A 16,107-nucleotide genomic window follows, 5' to 3' on the forward strand; every position below is an offset into this window, starting at 1 on the left:
ACATAATTTAACTTTGATAGACTAGCCCAGGTTTGGTCAAATCTTTTTATGGATCATTATTTCTACATTTTTAGTGAGTATTCTGATATAATGTTGATTTTACCAGGTTTGTTAACTGTCTCATACAGTTTTAACAAAAGTATAATTATCATGTTGATACCGTAAAAAGTGGTCAAATATGTTGTATGGGTATACATCGCTTAGCATGTTAAGAGATACTATCTTGTTACTTGCTATGGCATTTGATTCAACAGAGATACATTTTAAAGAAAAATGCTCGACATGTTCCTTTCTGTTTTAGCTGATGTATACCCATTGAGAGGTAAGGTACAAGGAAGAAGTAGCTGACCAATCGACAATTGTTTAGTTCCTTTCTTCTTAGATTGAAAGATTAAGAATCTATTGGCTCATCAAATGTTGCTTCACCGAGCCCACATATGGTGTTAACTATTCTAAATTTGAACTGGTAAAGTACTATTAGCTCTATTTTGCTAGCATGGTGCGGAAGCAACAGTAAAAGCAAACTGCCCGGGTGGGGTGATGCAATAGGAAATCTGGTTGAAATAGGCAAAACTATTTCTGTAACTTGGGGTATTCTAGGTTTAGAAGGAAATTATTAGTTGGGTGCAACAAGAAAACTATATGTTCAGTTAAGTGCTCACTATTTAGTGCTTCTAAGAACTAAGAAGTTTGCCCACTACCACAAGTCACTGACTCGCTGCCATCACCATCAAGATGCTTTGTTCTTATTGGAATCTTAATATCTCATTGTGGACACACTGTTTGGACAGTTAAGATCCTTCATGGTTTATTACCATTCTTAATGGTTTATTATTAGTCTTAATATACACATAAGCAAAGATTATCGACCTTGGAGGATATTCTCACCTATGAAGGTCGACAGTTTTTTTTTATCCTTAAATATCCTCCAGGTTTGATCATCTATTTTATTCTGACAGTAAAGTATGCACGAAGAATGGTGTTAGAAGTCCGAGTTCCAGAACTTTCTTTTCTTGTGCTGCCAAGAAATGAAGCGAGCACAAGGTGCCCAGTGCTTCTACATATGAAATTGTGCTTGTGAAGTTACTTATAATGTTTGGAAATAATGATGGTTGTGTTGGAATGGTGGTGCTTTCAGTCCTCACGGCAGTCCATATGAGAATAGAAGATGAAGCGGCTTGTTGCCTCACATGGTTTTACAGTTCTCTGCTCATGGTTTTATCTCCTGAATCTTTGGAATATTTTAATCCTGATGATTACAATGTATTTTTGAACAATTAAGTTGGGTTCATTCCTCTAAAGAAAATTGTGCTTTTACGCCGTGGTCGGCAATATTGTGTTGCCTAGGCACAATTACGTTTACTTCAATACTCCCTGTTCCATGAAAGGTGTCTTATATTTTTCTGAATTTTGATCATGTAGATATGTATCATATACTCCCTCTATCACATGAAAGATGTCTTAGATTTATCTAAGTTTAAATACTATGCGACATAGGAAGTATATGATAAAGTTTGATTTCCATGTTTACCTTATGAAAGGCCATGCGATTGGGGGTACGTATATATTAGTCACTATAACTTGAGAACATTTTATTTTTTGTACCATTATTTGTGATATACAAACTATTCTAAATATTTATTTTATTATTTTTTTCAACATGAACGGGCGCGGCAAAGCGCGCACTTATGTTCTAGTAAATGTGCCAGGGGACAGTGCCAAATGTATCTTAGGTAAATTCAAGTTGTTGCGTGATATCACCGAGTGGAATTTCCGTAATATCGTCAAAGCTCGTTTGCAGCACTTGCTGTTATGCAAGCAAGACTATTGGCGTAAGAGATGCACTGCACGTTGGGCAAAGTTAGGTGATGAAAACACCTCCTTCTTTCATTCTATGGCGACCATCCGCTATCGCAGAAACTCCATTACATCACTTACTCGTGCTGATGGCTCTGAAGCAGTGGAACACCATGAGAAAGCGGGTATTCTTTGGCATACGTACAGAGATTGGCTGGGTGTCTCGGTTCAGATTGATGAAACTTTTAATTTTGGCCAATATTTGCAACCTTGTCCTGATATGGATGTTCTCTCGGCTCCACTCACAAATGAAGAGATTAATGATATTGTGGCTCACATGCCCACGGATAAAGCTCCAGGTCCGGACGGCTTCACAGGTCTCTTCATAAAAAATTGTTGGCCCATAATAAAATACGATTTCTATCGTTTATGTCATGATTTCTGGGAGGGTCGGATTAATCTTCGAAGTATAAGCGACTCTTTTATAACCCTCATTCCAAAGGTGCAATCTCCTCTGGGACCAAATGATTACAGGCCTATTTCTCTCTTGAATTCTTGTCTCAAGCTTTTGACAAAAAAAATTGGCGAACCGCTTGCAAGGAAAAATTCTGCAGACCATTCACATTAATCAGTACGTTTTTTTGAAGAGCAGAAATATTCAGGATTGCCTAGGCTGGGCATACGAATATATACATCAAACAAAATAATCTGGCACCCCTTCTATTATCTTGAAGTTAGACTTCGCAAAAGCGTTTGATACAATGAAACATAAAGCAATCCTTAAAATTCTTGCCTGTAAGGGTTTCAATGCACATTGGTTGCGTATGGTGGAAGCACTTCTTTCCTCTGGCACTTCTTCGATCCTTTTGAATGGGGTCCCGGGTAAAAAAAATCCTTGTCGGAGAGGAGTACGACAAGACGATCCTTTCTCGCCGTTGCTTTTTGTCAGTGCCGCTGACCTCCTTCAGTCTATGGTGAATGTTCTTTTTCGAGCTGGTATTCTTCATGCCCCTCTACCTATTCCAGAAACTGATTTTCCGATTGTTCAATACGCCGATGACACGTTATTGATGATGCAAGCTTGCCCACAGCAGCTCCTAGCACTCAAACAGCTTCTCCATGATTTCTCCAGAGCTACTGGCTTACGTGTGAACTACTCTAAGTCCAGTATGATGGCAATTAATATTGATGAACAGAATCTTGCGCATTTGACAAATGTTTTTGGTTGTTCTACAGGCAGTTTACCGTTCACTTATCTAGGACTTCCTCTCGGTACAACTAGGCCTTCAGTACAAGACTTATCTCCCATTGTTGATCAGGTTGAAAGAAGATTGAACGCGAGTGACATAGGCATCCCCAATGGGCCTGCCGAAGATGGTACCCGGGGTTTACTGAAGGCCCATGACTCGAAGAATAAGAAGATTCGGAAGCCCAAGTTATTATTAAGGAAAGCTAGAGTTGTATTAGGAAGTACTATTTGTATCTTGCGGGACGGGTTGGAAACCCTCCCGGACTCTGTAACCTGTGTATTACGAATCCCTCGGCTCCGCCTCCTATATAAGGGGGAGTCGAGGGACAAAGAGAGGATCGATTCATTGTTTCACGCAACCTTAGTTTTTACATCGTCGAGTACTTTTCGGCTGAAACCTTCGAGATCCACTTGCCCTCTACTTCCGACTAAAACCCTAGTCTACAATCTGTAGGCATTGATAAGTTAATCCCTTGTCAATTGGCGCCGTCTGTGGGAATTAGAGGTGTCAAGGAGCTGATCTCGATGGCACGTTCAAGATCGTCGACTTCGTCAAATGCAAGCAACGCTTTGGACAGAGGTAAACAGATTGAAACTGGTCTAGTTGATTTTGTTCCTCACCCGCCCTCCCGTTTGGATGCATATGCGTATCTGGAGGAGCCCATGGAGATGACGTTTGGAAAGTTCCACTTCCGCGTCGAGAAAGAAGGAGCGTATCGTCTCAAAATTCCGATCTCGTCGGGATTATCAGCGGTCGATCCTGATTTTTCGAGTTCAGCATCATCAATTGAGTCAGGCGACGAGGAAACTTCATCGCCACGCTTCATCAGCGCCGAGGGCAAGTGAAAAACTCGCCAAGATCTTCAGCGACATGTCTTTCGAGTCATCTCGCGGACTCCTATATAAGCGATGACTCGAGCGACATCGACGCCTTCAACTTCATCGACGGATCCATTCTCGTTGGAAAGGTCTTCACCAATCTCTATGATGGTGTCACCAAACCCGACAAAGTTCAGAATCCAAAATATCATCGAGATCTACGCAATTGGAGAACCAAGCCGGTCGGAACCGGAGACATCAGAGGCTTTCGACGATGCGGGAAACCCATATGTCGATCCCGCTCTCAGGCGAGGTTTAGGCACTAAATATGTCGGGCCTACTCCGCGTCTAAGGGTTCAACTCCCACAAGAAGCATGGGATAGAGCCGCAAGAGCCATGGACGGTACAGAACCAATGACTACAACTGCTACGGCAGAAGAATTGCAAGCTTATCAATATAGACTCACTCGTGTTGGCGAAGAATTAGAAAAACGAGACGACCGCTTTGGATAGAAGAAGGGAGGCGGCTTCCGCATCAAGCGGGCGAAGGGCAGATTTAAGCCGACAATCGGGAACTTCGGGAGATAGTCACGAGAGAAGCTCGAAGGAGAGCAAGATCTCGGCCGCAAAACATACCCGAAGCGAGAGAGAGAAAATTTGGTTCAAAACCTCGACATGTCTTTTATGTCCATCGACACGAGGGGGAATATCATTCCTAAAAACCGGAAGGCTGGGTACATGGCAACGCAAGCTTTCATCTTAGCGTCCGGACCACCTCCCGGGGATCCAAGAGAAGCGTTGTATAACATGGCCATGGCAGGATGTGGAGCCATGGGAGCGAGCATTCGCAGCTACACCTCCCGAAGGAGCTGCAAGACAAAATAGCCCACGACCTACCGTAGCAGTGCAAGATCCCCCGAGAGCGAGCGGGGTTAGAGATACAGCGACTCAGGCCAGAGTGGATAGAGCGCGACAAGATAGAAGGGAACATCGACATTCACCAGAAGTTGCTGAAGAAGATATGTGTGGACTCCCGTGCTTCACGAGACGAGTTCGAAAAACTCGAGTCCCGTCAGGATTTAAGTTACCCGACAATTTCAAGAAGTTTGATGGCCTACAAGATCCCGAGGATTGGCTAGTGGATTACCTCGAGACGGTGAAACTGATAGGTGGAACCAGAGCAACAGCCATGCGAGCATTCAAGTACACCTAAGTGGATCCGCAAGATCTTGGATCAAGAAGCTTCCTCCGGGTTCTATCGATAGGTCGGGACGAGTTTTGAGGATGTGTTCGTCAAGAATTTCCGATCCACCTGCAAAAAACCTGCATCACCAGAAGAGTTGAGATCATGTCGACAAAAGCATGATGAGTCAATGAGAAAATACATCCAGAGGTGGGGCATTATCAAAAACTCGGCAGAGAACATATTTGACGAGAGGGCGATAGATGCGTTCGTGGCAGGAATTCGACGAGGAGATTTTGTCGAGGACTTGGGGAGAACAAACCCAAGGACAGTATCAGCATTAATGGAGATAGCAAACAGATGGGCGGACGGAGAAGATGTTGTTCACAATAAGTGACATAGGTCACCAGAGGAGGACCGCAGTCGAAACTTCCAAAATAGACGACGATTCTCTCGGCAGTTTTCGAGTTATGACGCTCCTGGCGAAATATGGGCTGGTTTCCGAGGAAATACTAGGGGAAATAGTCAAGATGATTATCAAAGGAGCATCGAGCAGCGAAGCGACAATAGAGATGATTCTCGGAATAACAGGCAAAATAGTGGACCAAGGTTTCAGAGACCTTTTGTATCTCCCGAGGATATGATGAACGGGCCATGTCAGATGCATTTCTATCTTGACAATAATGGGAAGAGGCGGTCGAGGACATCCGCATAAGGACTGTCGAAATTTTCAAGCGATGTTGAGGGTCGCAGGGCTAGCCAATGCTCAAACAACAAATAGAAACCCCCAAGGGCCCAGGAGTGAGATTCACTTGCCACCTCCTCCCACAATTACAGACGAAAATTGGCACCAGCTCAGAATAGCGGCAGCACCACACCCACCACCATATGTTGATCCTAACTCTAACGGAGCGGTCTCGATGATTCAGAAAGCTAGGCCATCCAATAGGGCTCAGAAAGTAATCTCACGACAAGTGTTCATGGCAGAGAAGATGCCTCCACCAACGATCGAGTACCTAAATTGGTCGGGACAGGACATTGGTTTCACAATTGCGGATCACCCGCGAGCAAGTTCCTCGACCGGGCGAGTCGGCACTTATCTTGCCAGCGGTGATCGCAGGATTTGACATATCTCGAGTATTCATCGACGGAGGCAGCAGTCTAAACCTTAGGTATGCAGATACACTAAGGAAGATGAACATATCCTTGGTAAATCTAAAACCAAATGACACACGTTTCCATGGAATCACGCCAGAGAAACCAAGCTATCCGTTGGGAAAGATCAATCTCGACGTTCAGTTTGGGACCCGAGAAAACTACAGAGTAGAAAGGCTGGAGTTCGAAGTTGTGGATTTCCCGTCGCAATATCACGCTTTGTTGGGACGACCGGCATATGCCGAGGTTTATGGCGGTACCACATTATACGTACTGTTGTGGAGGTTACCAGGACCTAAGGGACCAATTACGAGTCAAAGGCGGTTTCGCGTTAGGCGATAAATGCGACAAGGATTTTCATCGACTGTCGAAACTTTCGGGATGCAAGCAGAATATATGGCGTCAAGGCTCACAACTGATTATGATGTGTTGCCAGATGTAGGAAGGCCTCTCAGGGAGCCAACCTTTAACACTACGAAAGATTCCAAGGAGGTGCAGATTCACCCGACAGATCCAAAGAAAACGACATCCATTGCAACAGACATGGACCTCGCATAGGAAAGCGCGCTCGTCGAGTTCCTCCGTGAGCACTGGAAAATCTTCGCATGGTGTCCAGCTGACATGCCGGGAGTACCCGGGGAACTTGCCGAGCACCACCTAAACTTGGATCCATTAGCGAGACCAATCAAACAACCTTTGCGGCGTTTTCGGAACCAAACCGCAAAGCCATGCTTCGTCGAGAGATAGATCGACTTAGAGAGGCTGGTTTTATCAAAGAGCTACATACGAGAGGCCACGTGGGTAGCTAACCTAGTTCCGGTCCCGAAGAAAAACACGAAAGTCCTTCGCATGTGTGTCGACTTTACGTGTCTCAATAAACACTGTCCAAAGGATCACTTTCCCCTCCCAAGGATCGATCAAATCATCGACTCCACGGCAGGATGTGAACGTCTTTCCTTCCTGGACGCATATTCTGGTTATAACCAGATCAGATTGAAAGAAGATGATGAAGTCAAAACAGCGTTCATAACACCTTATGGCGTGTTTTGCTACAAAACAATGTCTTTTGGTCTGAAAAACGCGGGAGCAACGTATCAGCGGATGATGCAGAAGTGCTTAGCAACACAGATTGGGAAAAACGTGCAAGTATACATTGACGATGTCGTCATAACATCAAAAAAGGGGACAACTTTGATCGAGGACCTGAAGGAAACTTTCGACAACCTTGACAAGTTTTGCCTCAAACTGAACCCGACGAAGTGTTCTTTCGGCGTCCCTGCAGGAGAACTTCTTGGGTTCTTAGTCTCAGCAAGAGGAATCGAGGCTAATCCAAAAAAATTCAAGCTATCGTCACAATGAGGAAGCCAACAAAGTTAAAAGAAATACATCAGTTAACTGGGCGAGTCGCAGCTTTAAGCAGATTCGTCGCCAGGCTGGGAGAAAAGGCGTTACCGTTCTACGCTTTGATCAAGCAAGGAGAGAAGTTCCAGTGGAACAAAGAGGCAGATAGAGCTTTCAAGAATCTCAAGCACACAATTTCGACACCACCAATCCTGGTGGCGCCTAAAGAGAAGGAACCCCTCCTGTTATACATTGCAGCCACACCTCAGGTGGTCAGTACAGCACTTGTTGTCGAAAGAGAAGAGGAAGGAAAACTCCATGGAGTGCAGAGGCCTGTATATTTCATCACTGATGTTCTATCGCCTTCAAAACAGCGGTATCCGCAGTACCAGAAGCTAACATATGGAGTGTTTACGACCGAAAGAAAATTACGGCACTATTTTTCGGCACATCCGATAATAGTGGTCAACAAGGCGCCTTTATCCAATATACTAAACAATCCAGAGGCTACGGGTCGTGTCTCCCTTTGGGGAATAGAACTCTCTCCTCGGGACATCACGTACGAAAAAAGAAAAGCAATAAAGTCGCAAATTCTACCAGACTTCATCGCAGAGTGGATGGAGTTACAAAATACGGGCCCCCCAGATTTGTCGAGAACCTGGACTATGAACTTCGACGGGTCCAAGAGATTAGAGGGAGCTGGAGCAGGCGTGATACTTATATCACCTGAAGGCGACAAATTAAAGTATGTCTTACGGATGACGTTTCCAAACGCGTCTAACAATGAGGCAGAATACGAAGCTCTCATACACGGGATGAAGATGCAAAGGCTTGTGGTGCAACCCGACTAAAAATCTTTGGCGACTCACAATTGGTGGCTCGGCAGGTCATGAATCAGTGTGATGCAATCAATGAAAGTATGATAGCATACAAGGAAGTATATAACGAGCTAGAGAAGCTGTTTGATGGATGCGAGGTAAATCACATCAGCAGGTTAAGTAATGATGAAGCCGATGTTCTTGCAAACATTGGGTCGCAGTGTCTCGCAATTCCACCGGGCGTGTTCGGGAAGAAATAGCCGAAAGATCTACAAAGCTGAAGAAAGCACAGAAGAAGAAGAAGGACGAGAAACCCTTGGAGGCTCCAAAAGAAGCACTAGAAGAAGAAGAGGAACAGGACCTAGTAATGATGGTGCAGATTCCATGGATGCAAGCGTACATATCATACATCCTAAGGAAGGAAATACCCAACGACCCAGTTGAAGCAAGGCGAGTTATTAGACGATCTAAAGCCTTTACTGTGGTCAAAGGGGAGTTGTACAAGCGAAGTATTTCGGGTGTGTTACAAAGGTGCGTCACACCCGAAGAAGGAAGGATAATTCTGAAGTACGTACACGAAGGAATATGTGGTCATCATGCAAGCAGTCGAGCTATCGCGGCCAAGGTTTTCAGAACAGGATTTTATTGGTTGACAGCAATCGAGGATGCGAAGGAGATAGTGCGAACTTGCGACGCGTGCCAGAGATTTGCCGCAAAACCTCATTCTCCGGCAGCAGATTTGATGCCAATACCATTGTCTTGGCCCTTTGCTCAGTGGGGTCTCGATATGGTGGGAAAATTACATAAAGCTTCGCCAGGAGGATACGAGTACATGCTCATCGCTGTCGACAAATTCACGAAGTGGATAGAAGCAAAGCCGATAAATTCACCAGATGGAGCATCTGCAATCAAGTTCGTGAAAAGAATTGTCTTTCGGTTTGGGGTACCTCATAGCATCGTCACGGACAATGACAGTAATTTCACATCCAAGGAATTCAAGGCATACTATGCAGAGGTGGGCATCAAATTGCACTTCGCGTCAGTTGCGCACCCGCAGACCAACGGTCAAGTCGAGAAAGCCAATGGTATCATCTGCAACGGTATTAAGAAGCGCTTGTTAGGACCATTAGAAAAAGCTCGACATACTTGGCCAGAGGAATTACCAAGTGTGTTGTGGAGTATCCGAACAACACCAAATACAGCGACACAGGAGACTCCGTTTTTTCTGGTCCATGGAGCTGAGGCAGTGCTGCCGATAGAAATAGAGCATGATTCTCCAAGAGTCACGGAATACGATGAAGAAGCTTCCAGAGAAGCATTGGAAGACGATGTTGATGTCTACGGGTGCTTCTATTCTTGTAGACAGTGTTGGGCCTCCAAGAGCAGAGGTTTGTAGAATAGCAGCAAGTTTCCCTTAAGTGGATCACCCAAGGTTTATCGAATTCAGGGAGGAAGAGGTCAAAGATATCCCTCTCAAGCAACCCTGCAATCACGATACAAGAAGTCTCTTGTGTCCCCAACACACCTAATACACTTGTCAGATGTATAGGTGCACTAGTTCGACGAAGAGATAGTGAAATACAAGTAATATGGATGTATATGAGTGGTAATAGCAATCTGAATAAAATGTGGCAGCGAGTAAACATGCAACAGAACAGTAAATAAACGGAGTTTCGATGCTTAGAAACAAAGCCTAGGGATCATACTTTCACTAGTGGGCACTCTCAACATTGATCACATAATAAAACCACTCTATACACTCTTGTTGGATGATGAACACCACTAATTGCGTAGGGCTACAAGAGCACCTCAATGTCGGAGTTAACAAGCTCCACAACATTCGATGTTCATATTTAAATAACCTTAGAGTGCATGATAGATCATTGCAATTACACCAAGTACTAACATAGCATGCACACTATCACCATCACACTATGAAGGAGGAATAGATCACATCAATACTATCATAGCAATAATTAACTTCATAATCTACAAGAGATTACAATCATAACCTACGCCAAGTACTACACGATGCACACACTCTGTCACCATTACACCGTGGAGGAGGAATAGAGTACTTTAATAACATCACTAGAGTAACACATAGATGAATAGTGATACAAAACTCATATGAATCTCAATCATGTAAGGCAGCTCATGAGATCATTGTATTGAAGTACATAGGAGAGAGATTAACCACATAGCTACCGGTACAGCCCTTAGCCTCGATGGAGAACTACTCCCTCCTCATGGGAGACAACAGCGTTGATGAAGATGGCGGTGATGTTGATGGAGGAGCCTTCCGGGGGCACTTCCCCGTCCCGGCTGCGTGCCAGAACAGAGACTCCTGTCCCCCAGATCTTGGCTTCGCGATGGCGGCGGCTCTGGAAGGTTTCTCGTACCGTGGCTTTTTTGTCTCGAGGTTTTAGGTCAGGGACCTTTAAATATGCGAAGAGGCGGAGTCGGAGGGCTGACGAGGCGGTGACACAATAGGGGGGGCGGCCCGAGGCCACGGCCGCGCCGTCCTATCATCCGGTGGCCTCTGTGGCCCCCCTCCGCTAGCTCTCGGGTGTTCCGGAAGCTTCGTGGAAAAATAGGATGCTCGGGCATTGATTTCGTCCAATTCCGAGAATATTTCCTTACTAGGATTTACTGAAACCAAAAACAGCAGAACAACGCAAGTCGGCCCTTCGGCATCTCGTCAATAGGTTAGTTCCGGAAAACGCATAATAATGACATATAATGTGTATAAAACATGTGAGTATCATCAACAAAGTAGCATGGAACATAAGAAATTATAGATACGTTTGGGACGTATTAAGCATCCCCAAGCTTAGTTCCTACTCGCCCTCGAGTAGGTAAACGATAACAAGGATAATTTCTGAAGTGACATGCTATCATAATCTTGATCAATACTATTGTAAAGCATATGTAATGAATGCAGCGATTCGAAGCAATGGTAAAGATAATGACTAAACAATTGAATCATATAGCAAAGACTTTTCATGAATAGTACTTTCAAGACGAGCATCAATAATACTTGCATAAGAGTTACTCATAAAGCAATAGATTCTTAGTAAAAGGCATTGAAGCAACACAAAGGATGATTAAGTTTCAGCAATTGCTTTCAACTTGTAACATGTATATCTCATGGATAATTGTCAACACAAAGCAATATAACAAGTGCAATAGGTAAACATGTAAGAATCAATGCACACAGTTGACACAAGTGTTTGCTTCTAAGATAGAAACAAGTAGGTAAACTGACTCAACAATAAAGTAGAAGATAGGCCCTTCGCAGAGGGAAGCAGGGATTAAATCATGTGCTAGAGCTTTTTAAGTTTTGAAATCATATAGAGAGCATAAAAGTAAAGTTTTGAGAGGTGTTTGTTGTTGTCAACGAATGGTAGTGGGCACTCTAACCCCCTTGCCAAACAGACTTTCAAAGAGCGGCTCACATGAAGGACATTATCTCTACCAGCAAGGTAGATCATCCCTCTTCTCTTTTGTTTACACATGTACTTTAGTTTTATTATTTATGGATGACACTCCTCCCAACCTTTTGCTTACACAAGCCATGGCTAACTGAATCCTCGGGTGCCTTCCAACATTCACATACCATGAAGGAGTGTCTATTTGCAAAATTATTTAAGTTGCTTACTGATGAATCAGAGCAAAACATGTGAAGAGAATTATTAATGAAGGTTGATTAATTGGGGGCTGGGAACCCCGCGCCAGCTCTTTTTGCAAAATTATTGGATAAGCGGATGAAGCCACTAGTCCATTGGTGAAAGCTGCCCAACAAGATTGAAAGATAAAACACCACATACTTCCTCATGAGCTATAAAACATTGACACAAATAAGAAGTAATAAAGTTTTGAATTGTTTAAAGGTAGCACATGAAGTATTTACTTGGAATGGCAGAAAATACCATGTGGTAGGTAGGTATGGTGGACACAAATGGCATAGTATTTGGCTCAAGGATTTGGATGCACGAGAAGAATTCCTCTCAATACAAGGCTAGCAAGGTTGTTTGAAGCAAACTCAAGTATGAAACGGTGCAGCAAGACTCACATATGAACATATTGTAACTATTATAAGACTTTACATTGTCTCCTTGTTGTTCAAACACCTCAACCAGAAAATATCTAGACTCTAGAGATCAATCATGCAAACCAAATTTTAACAAGCTCTATGTAGTTATTCATTAATGAGTACAAGGTACATGATGCAAGAGCTTAAACAAGATCTATATGAGCAAAACAATTGCCAAGTATCACATTATTTAAGACATTAAACCATTTACCACATGCGGCATTTTCCGTTTCCAACCATATAACAATGAATGAAATAGTCTCAACCTTCGCCATGAACATTAAAAGCTAAGAACACATGTGTTCCTATGAACCAGCGGAGCGTGTCTCTCTCCCACACAAGCATTTATTCAGAGAATGAAAATAACAAAACAAAAATAAAAGCACACAGACGCTCCAAGTAAAGTACATAAGATGTGACCGAATAAAAATATAGTTTCAAGAGAAGAAACCTGATAATTTGTCGATGAAGAAGGGATGCCTTGGGCATCCCCAAGCTTAGACGCTTGGGTCTTCTTAAAATATGCAGGGATGAACCACGGGGGCATCCCCAAGCTTAGACTTTTCACTCATCTTGATCATAGTATATCATCCTCCTCTCTTGACCCCTGAAAACTTCCTCCACACCAAACTCAAAACAAACTCATTAGAGGGTCGATGCATAATAAAAAATTCACATGCTCGGAGGTGACACAATCATTCTTAACACTTCGGACATTGCACAAATCTACTGGAAGGTAATGGAACAAAGAAATCCATCCAACACAGCAAAAGAGGCAATGCGAAATAAAAGGCAGAATCTGTCAAAACAGAACAGTCCGTAAAGACGAATTTTATTGAGGCACCAGACTTGCTCAGATGAAAATTCTCAAATAGAATGAAAGTTGCGTACATATCTGGGGATCACTCACGTAAATTGGCAGATTTTTCTGAGTTACCTACAGAGAATCATACCCAAATTCGTGACAGCAAGAAATCTGTTTCTGCGCAGTAATCCAAATCTAGTACCATCTTTACTATCAAAGACTTTACTTGGCACAACAATGCAATAAAATAAAGATAAGGAGAGGTTGCTACAGTAGTAACAACTTCCAAGACTCAAATATAAAACAAAAGTACTGTAGTAAAATAAACACATGGGCTATCTCCCAAGAAGTTCTTTCTTTATAGCCATTAAGATGGGCTCAGCGAGCTTTAATGATGCACTCGCAAGAAATAAGAGTTGAAGCAAAAGAGAGCATCAAGAAGCAAATTCAAAACAAATTTAAGCCTAACATGCTTCCTATGCATAGGAATCTTGTAAATAAACAAATTCATGAAGCATAATGCAACAAGCATAGAAAGGCAACACAAGCACAATTTCAAGATTTTCGAGCATATAGAGAGGTGTTTTAGTAACATGAAAACTTCTACAACCATATTTTCCTCTCTCATAATAACTTTCAGTAGCATCATGAACAAACTCAACAATATAACTATCACATAAAGCATTCTTATCATGAGTCTCATGCATAAAATAATTACTACTCCCAACATAAGCATAGTCAAGTTTATTAATTGTAGTGGGAGCAAATTCAACAAAGCAGCTATCATTATTATTCTCATCATCAAATATAGGAGGCATAGTATAATCATAATAAACTTTATCCTCCATAGTAGGTGGCACCAAAACACCACTATCATTATAATCATCATATATGGGAGGCATATCATAATCAACATAAACTTTCTCCTCAATACCCGGAGGGCTAAAGAGATCATTTTCATCAAAACCGACCTCCCCAAGCTTAGAATTTTCTATATCATTATCAACAATGGTGTTCAAAGCGTTCATACTAATATTACTACCAGCATGCAAATAAGATTCCATGGGTTTTTTAATTTTCGCACTAAACCATTCATGTCTTGACTCAGGAAATAGTACAAAAAGCTCACAGATGTTTTCCATTATGCCTTACTAGTGTAAAACTAGAAACAAAAAGATGCAATTGCAAGATCTAAAGGAAATAGCTTCGAGCACACACACAATGGCACAGAAAAGTACTTTTACCTGGGACCCGAGTATGAGTGCCTTTTACCTTTCCTCCCCGGCAACGGCGCCAGAAAAGTGCTTCGTTGCCGGGGTCCGGTGTGTGAGTGCCGTTTACCTTTCCTCCCCGGCAACAGCGCCAGAAAAAAAGTGCTTGATGTCTACGGGTGCTTCTATTCTTGTAGACAAGTGTTGGGCCTCCAAGAGCAGAGGTTTGTAGAACAACGAGCAAGTTTCCCTTAAGTGGATCACCCAAGGTTTATCGAACTCAGTGGAGGAAGAGGTCAAAGATATCCCTCTCAAGCAACCCCGCAATCACGATACAAGAAGTCTCTTGTGTCCCCAACACACCTAATACACTTGTCGGATGTATAGGTGCACTAGTTCGGCGAAGAGATAGTGAAATACAAGTAATATGGATGTATATGAGTGGTAATAGCAATCTGAATAAAATGTGGCAGCGAGTAAACATGCAACGAACGATAAATAAACGGAGTTTCGATGCTTAGAAACAAGGCCTAGGGATCATACTTTCACTAGTGGGCACTCTCAACATTGATCACATAATAAAACCACTCTACACTCTCTTGTTGGATGATGAACACCACTAATTGCGTCGGGCTACAAGAGCACCTCAATGCCGGATTTAACAAGCTCCACAACATTCGATGTTCATATTTAAATAACCTTAGAGTGCATGATAGATCATTGCAATTACACCAAGTACTAACATAGCATGCACACTCTCACCATCACACTATGAAGGAGGAATAGATCACATCAATACTATCATAGCAATAATTAACTTCATAATCTACAAGAGATTACAATCATAACCTACGCCAAGTACTACACGATGCACACACTGTCACCATTACACCAGGAATAGAGTACTTTAATAACATCACTAGAGTAACACATAGATGAATAGTGATACAAAACTCATATGAATATCAATCATGTAAGGCAGCTCATGAGATCATTGTATTGAAGTACATAGGAGAGAGATTAACCACATAGCTACCGGTACAGCCCTTAGCCTCGATGGAGAACTACTCCCTCCTCATGGGAGACAGCAACGTTGATGAAGATGGCGGTGGTGTTGATGGAGGAGCCTTCCGGGGGCACTTCCCCGTCCCGGCGGCGTGCCGGGAACGAGGACTCCGTCCCCGGATCTTGGCTTCGCGATGGCGGCGGCTCCGGAAGGTTTCTCGTACCGTGGCTTTTTCGTCTCGAGGTTTTAGGTCGTGGACCTTTAAATAGGCGAAGAGGCGGAGTCGGAGGGCCGACGAGGCGGTGACATAACAGGGGCGCGGCCCAGGCCCCGGCCGCGCCGCCCTATCATCTCGGTGGCCCCGTGGCCCCCTCTCGCCGGCTCTCGGGTGTTCCGGAAGCTTCGTGGAAAAATAGGATGTCGGGCATTGATTTCATCCGATTCCGAGAATATTTCCTTACTAGGATTTCTGAAACCAAAAACAGTAGAAAACAGCAACTGGCCCTTCGGCATCTCGTCAATAGGTTAGTTCCGGAAAACGCATAATAATGACATATAATGTGTATAAAACATGTGAGTATCATCAATAAAGTAGCATGGAACATAAGAAATTATAGATACGTTTGG

This window comes from Lolium rigidum, chromosome 6 (genome assembly GCF_022539505.1).
Source record: "Lolium rigidum isolate FL_2022 chromosome 6, APGP_CSIRO_Lrig_0.1, whole genome shotgun sequence".
NCBI classification, from domain to species: domain Eukaryota; kingdom Viridiplantae; phylum Streptophyta; class Magnoliopsida; order Poales; family Poaceae; genus Lolium; species Lolium rigidum.